General features: G+C 27.1%; 1 long non-coding RNA gene across 1 annotated transcript; it reads right to left on the reverse strand.

Moving 5' to 3' along the window:
- Positions 1-371: 371 nt before the first annotated feature.
- On the reverse strand, positions 372-2719 carry LOC129955654 (uncharacterized). The gene is made up of 3 exons (XR_008782682.1): positions 2584-2719; positions 2264-2367; positions 372-433 (listed from the first exon to the last, which is right to left on the reverse strand). It is a non-coding gene; the product is annotated as an uncharacterized LOC129955654 (long non-coding RNA).
- Between the last annotated feature and the right edge of the window lie 7755 nt (positions 2720-10474).

The raw sequence follows: 10474 nt of genomic DNA on the forward strand, positions 1-10474 counted from the left end.
CTCTTTTCAGTTTATTGTTCTTATTTCTGTTCTTTTAGAAATTTTCATTAGTTCATTAAAAACCGTATATTAAAAAAATGGTATTTAATTACTAGCCAACTTTGATGACCATTTGGTTTGCTTACCAAATATTTTTGTAACTTGGCTTGGTTTTAATGACTTCTTCAGCAAAATATTTTACTCTTATTATTTTAAAAACCTTACACCATTCTATTCATTGTGCTATGAGTATCCACAGTTTTCTGTCAATAGCTATGCATCCATTTATATTGCAGGAAAAATAAGCAGTAATTAAAAATGAAATTTTTCTCAATCACTTGATCCTGAAGTTTTAAGCCATAATTTCAAATATAACAGATTCAATTAAAAACATACCTGGTATTGAAACCTATTCAGTATGAAAGAACAAGTAGCATCTTCATGTCTTGATCATCTGCAATGTAAAAAGAGTTGATAGCAACAACAAATGCAATATATTGTAAAGTGTGCTTAAAATACTTTTTGATAAAAAAAAATCAAATAACTGAAAAGAATTTTTAAATTATTAAACAATGGAAATTTTGCATGCTTAATATTTTTTTTTTAAATTATGGTAAAAAAAAGCCTTTTAATTCATTAAAATTTAAAATATATATATATAAACAATCCAAGATACATATTCCCACTCCATTATTTGCCAAGCTGGGTCCCTCAGAAACATGTTTATCATTATTATTAGTAGCGAAAGAAAGATTGAGCTGATCATGTTATTTGTACATTAGTCTAATATATCTTTTAAGAAAAATTTCCTTCAAAATTAATTTGTTAGGGTCTAAAATTGTTCCATGGAATGGCTGTGCTAATGTGGATTTTTGATTAGGCATCTGTCTGGGGTCACAGGTAGATTAATTAAAAATCTTTATTAGCATACTTATCAATTATATATCTAAAAAACACTAGCTATGAGTTATGAATACAGTGTTTATTTAATGTGAATTAATTCTAGCATTTTTTTAAATGATTGTAATATTCTACTTATAAAAAACGATTTTTAATGCTCCTTATAAATGAAGATATTTAATTAATCTAAACTTATTAATCACTAACATATATTGCTCTTATTACTTATTGTCGAGTGGAGCAGTCAAATGTAAACAATGCATCATACAAATGTTTCACATTACTTTATTGATTGTTTTTATAGCTACATTTAATTCAACACTTCGTCTTGTTAATAACTGTAGCTGCAAAATATTAGAATTTCTCGGGTGTGAGCTTGTCATTTCACTAAAACTTTCATTCAGTCAGAGGGAAGAATATTTACAAGTCAAGATAGTAAAAATGGGCTTTACTGTTGTTACATGGCTAATCGCCATAATTTGCCAATGAAAATTGGTGTTCATAGCCTTCAAAATTCTTTATCTCCCAAAAATGTTTGTTGCATTGTCTTAAAATTCAAAAATTATCTTTAATGACATTAGTTTCATATTATCCTTTTCTTTATTTTTAATATACATATTTCTCAATTTTTTTTTTAAATCTGAAACAATATTGTAATGAAATTTAAATTCATCCATTAAAAAATTGGATTCTTTGGACATTATTTCTGTAATAGAATTTTTATTTCATAGTATTATATATTTTCTTAATTTGCATCCTAACAAGCAATATAAAAAAAAAAAAAAATTAGTCAATTCCTACTTAGATCAATAAAGAAAATTTTTATTTCAGTTACTTTTTATTAAATAATTAAATTTAATTAATGAATTTATATTTGAAAAAACTTAACATCAAGTGTTATCCACTAAAAAATGTATTTGAACTTGAGTGGATGAATAAAAAGTATTTATTAGCGATTGAAAATTTGAATAAGATATATAAATATATAGAGAGTGTGAACTAATAGAATATAGAGTAGGCTTGTTCAATAATCTGGTCAAAAAAATGGGTCGCCAGAACTCGTTAGTATAAAGAAACTAACTAATAATTATGGTTAATTTTTCATGAAATTTTTTACAGTAAAACTGCGATCAATTATCCAAATTCGTAAATCCTAAAGAAACACGTTCTTTACTGCACGGGAATAATAGCGAAAGTACGACACAAAAATTACTGAGGTTTTTGAATGAGTAATTCCAATTAATCTTGCGTGCATATTAGGTATATATAATTATTAGTATATATTGATATGCGTAAGATAATCCTAAAGATATATTTTAACTTAAATAAAAATCTTAAGTGTAGTCTACAAGCATTTCACATAGTAATAGTTAGAAGTTCATACCTTAACCAAAAGAACTATTATCCGCAACAGCTTCTTTACTTCATACAGCTCAGCAGCAACGAAGGTTTTACTGTTTTTTGCGTGCATCATCAATACGAAATGATCTAATGAAAAATAAATAAAAGCGCATATATTTTCACAGTTTATAAAATAAAAATAATAATTCTAGTTATTTATTTTTATGCATTATCTCTTTTTGAACTTTGGAAATTTGTTATGTTTAAAATCCAAATCAATCGAAATGCCTTGCAGACGCACAGCAAATTATAACAGATATAAGAAAATAAATATTTAGTTAATAAAGTTGAAAAAAGATTCACTTCATTTGCGAGGTAATTTTATTCCGAAATCATTCTAAAATCCTAAAAAACTTTCGAAATCCTCTAACGTTCCAAAAAGATAAAAATAATCAGTTCCTTGATTGGAAACGATTCAACTCCGTTCGTTTCAATCGAGTCAAATTGTCTCGGAAAGCTATAATCTATCATCCACAACTGGTGCCTTTAAAAATTGAAATTCATTCAAATGATCAAAGCGATCGCCATATAAAATGAAGTAATATAAAAAGTAATGTCTATTTGATTTTATTATATATATATATATATAAAAAAAAATCTTTTGTAACAAGTCCGAAACTTCAATTTCACAAAAAGAATTCTTAACTAGAATATAATTTTACAAGAATTCATTTTACATTTTTTTTTTTTATTATTAATTATCGTTTGCATTCAAATAGGGGAAAAAAATTATTTTGGAATTGAAAAGTAGAAAAAGGATTCGTGTTTGTGAAGAAAAGAATGAAATATTTTTATAGTATGAAAAACGTTTCGAAACAATGCATTTCCTGGAGTATAAACAGCACATGTTTCAAATATATAAAGAATTTCAAAAAAGGAATTTGGATGTAATATATCCTATCTTACAGCTTTAAACGAGCAATTCTTGTACATGCGTATATAAATTTATTTATTTCATGTATCTCGGTAACGGCTCTAACGATTTGGATCAAATTTCATATTTAAATCAGGTTTTGCTATTTAAATTTATATATATATATAAAGGTCTTTCTTGAAAAAAAAAACGCGATTTTACATACATACACCCAAACAAATATATAAAAAAAATTTTAAATTAACTAGTAGGGTCTTTTTCAATCTGCTCTCATGCTGATAATATCATGAAGCGCCAACTGGGACCCGATTTCACCATAGTAAAACTGAGTGTAAGTTCAAAAATATAAATAATGATAGATAAACTGTAAAATGGATACTGTAATATAGCAGATTGTTTTGAATAACATGTTAAACTAAGTGCATTCATGATTTTTTTTTTATTTATTTAAATGACCAGTTCATATGTAGGTAAAATTGAAAAACATTCACATGTAATCTATAAAATTTCGTGCACAGTTTTATCACCTGCATGATCTATTTTCTCTGCATGGCATTTTGAACCAAATTCATCTTGGGATTTGGTTCAAAACTGTCTTCAGCCTGTACATTCGTGTACTTGTAAGCGATATAACTGAAAAATCATGAACGACTCACATGATTCATGCATTGACTCACATGGTTGAAATTTTGTATGTCATTTTTCTTACTAAAATTGTAAAAATTTTAGGAAGGAGGGGTATAATATTTTTTATAGTTCATGAGGGCCATATTAAAAATGATTTCGCATTTTCTGAATCTTGAAACAAATAATAAAGATGACAGCTGTTCTGTACTCAGATCCTACAAATTTCCAAGCCATACCGACATTACGAATTTTTACCCATGACGATATTTAACGTATACTAAATGCGCAAGGTTTAAATTTAAGCTTTAAAATATTTCAAATTTACTTGGAAAAAATATTCTTATACTTGAGAACAGTACCTTATTATCGCAAACAGAATTCACTCAAATTGCAAGGTGTGCTTAAAGACATAACTTCAGATTAAATAAGTCTTTTGAAACGGCAGAAATCATTTAATCATAAACTATCAGTTTAACAGCTGTTTTCAGACATTCAATTAAATATTCAGAAACTCTATATCGAAAACGCATCTTTAATTAACTTAAATCACGACATGTTCACAGAACTTTGCAGTATTATGAAAAGATTTCTGCATTTGGGCAATAGTGAGACCTTTAATTTTTATTGATGTTTAAATGCCACTTATTGAAGTGAAATTGGCAATAAATTGCATCACGTAATTTACTGTGGAATAATTCAATATTATATTAATTGAGTTAGTTATTATATTATCATATCTATGCTATATTTCATACCTGTATTACATATATATATATATATATATATATATATATATATATATATATATATATTGTTACAAGTATGTGATGCTGCTTCCCAGCAGGTTGGTTCAATCACTGAAAAGACTGTTTTATGATCAGCTCTGTTGGATACCGAATCAATGACCTCAGGGGTTGGCAACAAACTTGGTGATCATTTCACGACTTGGCGATGAATTTGGCGATAAAACAGATTATACTGGAATCTTTCAGAATTTTAGCGATTGAGCCAATAGGAACTGAGATATGCCTGATTGTTTCAGAACCTTCTCTGCCCGCCTGCGGGAATTATATGAGGCCGGCAGTCTCAAGTTGAATTCAGTCGAGGAAAGAAACGGCGGAACAGTTGCATAATTCCGGCGAAGCGCAAGCGATGTGCGGAGTGAAATTACTGAAATGATCTGTGTGCCGAGCCCTGGTGTTTATTGGGGAAGCAGCATCGAGTCCTGTGAGGAGTAACCAGTTGTGTAGTAGTGAGTCGGCAGTTGGACACAGTTAAAGCGAGGGGACAGTGGAGAATCGCAGACGTTTGGAGAGACCGTAGAGTGTGGCTACGAAGATTCCCTCCTCCTGTTGAATTCTGTCTGGTCGCTTTGTGTGCTGTGGTTGTTATTACTACCGATTACTACTTGTGGGCTAATGTTTGTTGTAGTGTGCTGCTTATTGCTGCCTGTGTTCGTATCGCCTGAGTATTAGTGTCTTCGTGTTTAATAAAAGTAGTTGTTCGTTACTAAAGGACTGTTTCTTCATCGACCAACAAATATAAAGAAAGAAGAAAACAATATATATTATAGAATTAAATAACTAATGTAAATATTTAATGAATTACAGTTTATCACATCAGACAGAAGTAACACTTGCACAAAAAACAAATCATTCAAATTGAACACTCTAGGAGCGGAAATGAATTAAGGAAATCACTCCAGTTGTTCAAATTAGGGGGAAAGGCTTTATTTCGCAATATCTTTCAGAAGTGGGGTGGGAGAGGGGCGACCATTACATGACGTAATTAGATATGAAAGGCTTACAAATGAAATAAAATCTGACGAAATGGGTACAGAGATACTCTTGTGCTTTTGAATGAAAATATACAATGTGCATATACAATGAAAAGTTGTTTTCTAGATTTTTTGGAACATCTGTGCTAATTGGAGAGACAGAAGATTATTGATATCATATTATAATTCATAGTTAAAGTGATACTTGTTTAGTGAGGTTATACAAAGTGGGGTTATAATGATGATTAAGAACTAAAAATTGCATGTTGAATTTATTTTTCGCTCTTTGCTGCTTTTCTTTGTTTGTTTAATTTGGAAGGAATGTGAGATCGTAAGTTATAGACATATTTTAATAAAATAAATTTTATTACTCTTTAGGAATTGTGTCGATAATTAACAGCTAATGCTACAATAAGCAATTAAAGAGAAATTTTAAAAATGAATGATAAACACTCGACTTTTGTTATTTTTTTATGATTTTTAATCCTTAAGCGAGAGCAGAAGATATTACTTAATTTAACGAATTTTCTTTTCCTTATTATACTTTTTATCAATTACCACATTTTTGTGCAAGACAGTGCGTTTCAAAAATATAGAGGCAAACGGTATTTTTTCAAATAACAGTTAAAAAATGATGCAATAATCGCTAGAAAATAATAAGCGTATGGAGTCGGTCCCACATATATACATATACACATATATATACCCTTAATGTTATAAAATTATATTTTAGCCAAAAAAAATTGAAATATTTGCACATCACATATTTTAATTTAAGCATTTTGCATATCATATATAAAGATGAATATTTGTATATCTTTTATACAAATACACAATTTTAGTCCAATTGTGATTAAATCTGGAATACGTTCCTTTCAAAGCGAGAGGAAGATTACTAACAAGTTTCTGAGTAAAATATTTAATTAAAATATGTTAATTAAAAATAAGCTGGTTTTTTAAAATGTTTTTCAGATATATCTTCTGAAAATATTATCTCACAAAAATTACTTTTATACAATCTTAAAAGCTGTAAATTATCTTCCACTTGATTCCAATCTCATTTACGTATAATTTTTTTTCAAATTCCAATGATTTAAAAAATTTAATTTGTTATTCAGTCCATAACAATGTTTTTATTTTTACGGTAAAATTCAGACTTATTTCATTGTTTTATCAAAATATTCAATCAGATATTTTGCCAGTGTTAAAATATTAATAAAAAATTTACTCTTTTTCAGTATAAACCATGAAATAAGATTTTTTCTTCTGTATTTATTTTTTAATATATATTCTTTTTAACTGGCATTTTGACATCAATAATTTTTAAGAGACGGATTCCATTAAATTCATGTTTTCAAATCTTAACAACAAGTCTTAATCTTTTCTAAATAACAAGATGTAATTTATATGCATAAAACGTTAATGTGTGTGAAACAGTATTCACTCTTATTACTTATTGCTGAATGGCAACCGTTAAGTGTATGCAAATTACTCTATGAATGTTTCAGACAGTTTCACTGTATAATTTTACAGCTGTGTTTGATTAATTAGTGGAACTACATAAATGTTAATGTTTTAGAAAAGGCATCATTTCATTAAATCAGAGGAAACAAGATGTTAAAGAAATAGGCGTCAAACAGATGGTTTAACTAGCGTTAAAATAGACTTAGCCGTCGGCAAATGGATAATCACTATGATTTAATTACCCCTTTTTAATCGTTAAGAAAACTGGTCATAAGCTGATCGCCATAAGCTAGGTTAAATCAATAAAGGTTTGGAAATATGCTTTATAAAAACTAATTTAGAAAATATTCGAGTATCTTTTAAAATATGTTTGAAATCGTCCGATCAGAATATGGGATAACGACTCGATACATTTAAATACCAATAAACCAGCACAGTATCCTCTTTCTTAAGTGACAAGGGAAAAAGACATGCTCATTGTGATTTAGATGAACGAATAATATTTTCTAACATACACTAAAATTCCTATTAGTAATCTCTTGAAATCTATTTATCCAGCTTTGGTATAAAAAGGTGTATTGGCCCATATTCCAAATTAATCTTAATAGTTAGAACTCTATTATTTTAAATAACTTTAATTCCCATTTTACTTAAAATTAAACCTTTATTAGATCTCTTAACAACCATATGCAATTTATATATTTTTTTTCGAACAACAAAACTGAATATCTTTTCGTTGCCATTTTAAAAACAACAGCAAAAAACTAAAACGACATTAACGGTTATCTTAAAGTTTTGTATGAGTCCAAACCACAACAGGTGGTCTGGTTTTAAATAAATGTTTTAACAGATAGGAAAGTCAATATTCCGGTTGAATTAGTTTACCGCCGAAGGATGTTAACCTCTACTAATAATATATGCATTAGCGTGTGGGTGTTAGTAATGGTGTTTTACAGAACAAACGCTTAGACTTAGAATTACTGAATTTGGCATAAATATACTTACATAGAAATGTGCACATCTGAGCGATTTTTGTTTTGAAATTTAATTTAATCAAAAGTTAAATGAAATTTTGAAATTTTTTCCGTGATAATATCTGAAAATACTACAGCACAAAAATAATTTTTATATTCACTTAAAATTCAAAAAATTATCTTTTTAGTTGTACCAATTTTGTTGCCAATTTTTTTTTTAAATGTACTTTAAATAAATTTAAAATGTTTTAATTTTATTTTAAAATAAATATACTTCATTGTTGGCATGAAATTCAAATCATTTTCATTGTTATTGCAAATATTTCACGCTGGAATTTTGTTCCATATTTGATGACCAAGACATGAAAATACGGTTTATCTTTTTAAAGCATGTTTAAACCATGATTTGAATTTTATTTTAATTTTTTAGTTTTAATTGTTAAAAAATTTGTTCTATTTATAATAAAACTTCCCTTAAAAAGTATTTGAAATTCAATTATAAATTAAAACTCAAATTTTAGGTGAGACGACAGAAAATTAGAGAGAATACCCCGTGTTTAGCACAATGAATTGAAAGGTGCAAAATTTTTTTAAATACTAACGAAATCTATCTATATCAAAATTTGAAATTCAAAAATACTTTGTCCAGAAAATCGTTAAATCTTAATTACATAAAATATTTAATTAAAGTTTTAATAAACATTCATTTTGAAGAACCAGGTGGTTGCTAAAGACGACTGCTTCATTATAAATTATCTATAAAAACACAGCATTTAAAATACATGAAATGTTTTATCTACTTGGCTATGAATATACTAAGAGAAATGTTTCATTATCTCGCTTGTAAAGATAGCGACAGTTGGGGAAATGAAATCTAGTGTAAACATCATCTACCCTTAGAAAATGAATGCTTGAGTTGTGATATGAAATGAGAATTCTCTATTCCAGCGCGGAGCACTTAGGACGATGGACCCAAACAGAAACTGTCTGATGGCAGAAACTACTCTCCCAAGTTCTGATGCGTGTTTACGAGTTCATCCTTGCATTATTTTGAAACAAATGCTTCCTAATTTAATCGCGAATGAAATTTTAATATCACTATTTACCTTTGTTTGTATAAAATTTTAATTAAAATGTTTCACAACACTGACTATTGCGTTTGTTTCATTTCAATCATTCATAACAGCGCATTTCGATTAAATAACGAAACGCAATCCCATGCATATTTAATGATTTCCTCTACATAATTCATTTTGAATTCTTACTATAGAAAAAAATCTTCAAAATAGAGTAAAGACAATAAATTTATATTTTGTTATGCAACTAGCTGATGTATTTAGTGTAACTAGGTTTTAATATATTTTAATGTCTGATTATTTAATGTAGTAAATATTTTTATTTAAAATTTTATAATAAAAACATCTTTTACCTCTGAAAACTATATAAAATATAATAAAAAAACGTCTTTTACCTCTGAAAACTGTATAAAATTTTATATTAATAAAAAATCTTTTACCTTTGAAAATTATATAAAATATTACAATAAAAAAACCCTTTTAATGTTCTTTTACCTCTGAAACGTTTTTTTAGACTAAAATGAAAATATCAATTGAACCAGAAGATTTATAAAAAATGATAGCCCCATGATAGTTAAATGATAACCATAGTTGAGTTTTATCATAATTTATTAAATTATGTTATGTAAGTACTTCAGGTTTTATTTCAGACACTGAAGAAGAAATAAAGTTTTATTACCAATTAATTAGATTGTTAATTTCATTAATAAAAAAGTGAAAATAAATCAAGTCAATAATTTTTCAGATTAAATTACTAATCGTCTGCTTTTAAACTTTTCTTTTAATATTCAAGAATTCTACTAATGTATTCTGGCAACTGCTCTTGGTAAGAATTCTTTTAAAAACAATAGAAAATGTTGCTATAAAATATTCAAGATGTATATATATATATATATATACAAGTAGCTGATATATTTATTGTAACCAGGTTTTAAAATACTTTAATGTCAAATAGTTTAATGTAAGAACTATTTTTATATAAAATATTATAATAAAAGAATAATCTATTATCTCTGAAAACTATATAAAATATTATAATAAAAAGCATCTTTTATCTCTGAATGTTCTTTTAAACTAAAGTAAAAATATGAAGTGAACCAAATTTATAAAAACTGTCAATAGTTGAGTTTTATCATAATTTATTAATTTATGCTATATAAGTACTTCAGATTTTATTTTAGACATTGAATAATAAATACAGTTTTATTGACAATTCATTAAATTGGTAATTTTTGTCAGTAAAAAAAAGGTGAAAATAAATCGTCAATAATTGTTGTTTATTATATAAATATATTAATCGTCTGCTTTTAAACTTTTTTTTAACGTTCTTGGAGAATTCTGCTAATGCATTCTGGCAACTGCTCTCAGTATGAATTCTTTTAAAAACAATAAATAAAGGTTG

The sequence above is a fragment of the Argiope bruennichi genome, chromosome 2 (genome assembly GCF_947563725.1).
Source record: "Argiope bruennichi chromosome 2, qqArgBrue1.1, whole genome shotgun sequence".
NCBI classification, from domain to species: domain Eukaryota; kingdom Metazoa; phylum Arthropoda; class Arachnida; order Araneae; family Araneidae; genus Argiope; species Argiope bruennichi.